The sequence below is a fragment of the Bombus impatiens genome, unplaced genomic scaffold, assembly GCF_000188095.3.
Source record: "Bombus impatiens unplaced genomic scaffold, BIMP_2.2 scf_1112, whole genome shotgun sequence".
NCBI classification, from domain to species: domain Eukaryota; kingdom Metazoa; phylum Arthropoda; class Insecta; order Hymenoptera; family Apidae; genus Bombus; species Bombus impatiens.
The window spans coordinates 275,519-275,730 of record NT_177531.1 but is presented as its reverse complement, the minus strand read 5'-3'; the positions used below and the strand labels follow the sequence as shown (position 1 = coordinate 275,730).

Here is a 212-nt window from a genome sequence, read left to right as displayed (position 1 = left end):
GCGTGTACGGTACTACGTGTAAGCGCGTACGCTCGCGGTACGTTGTATCGTGCGTATACGTGGACACCGAGGGAGAAAGAGAATTCATGGAGAGTGTGCGTGTTTGCCTCGGCATTCAACTCGAAAGAGCGATCGGCCCGAATGGAATGAAATTCCTTTGTGGCCAAACACAGGAAAGGTCCCGTTTCCTTTTTTCTCGCCCTACCTCGACC

At 52.8% G+C, this 212-nt stretch overlaps 1 protein-coding gene across 4 annotated transcripts in view; it reads left to right on the top strand.

Annotated features, from left to right (window-relative positions):
* LOC100748943 (lachesin-like) overlaps positions 1-212 on the top strand; it is a 42,609-nt gene that overhangs the window by 36,285 nt on the left and 6,112 nt on the right. The gene's annotated exons all lie outside the window — the stretch shown is intronic.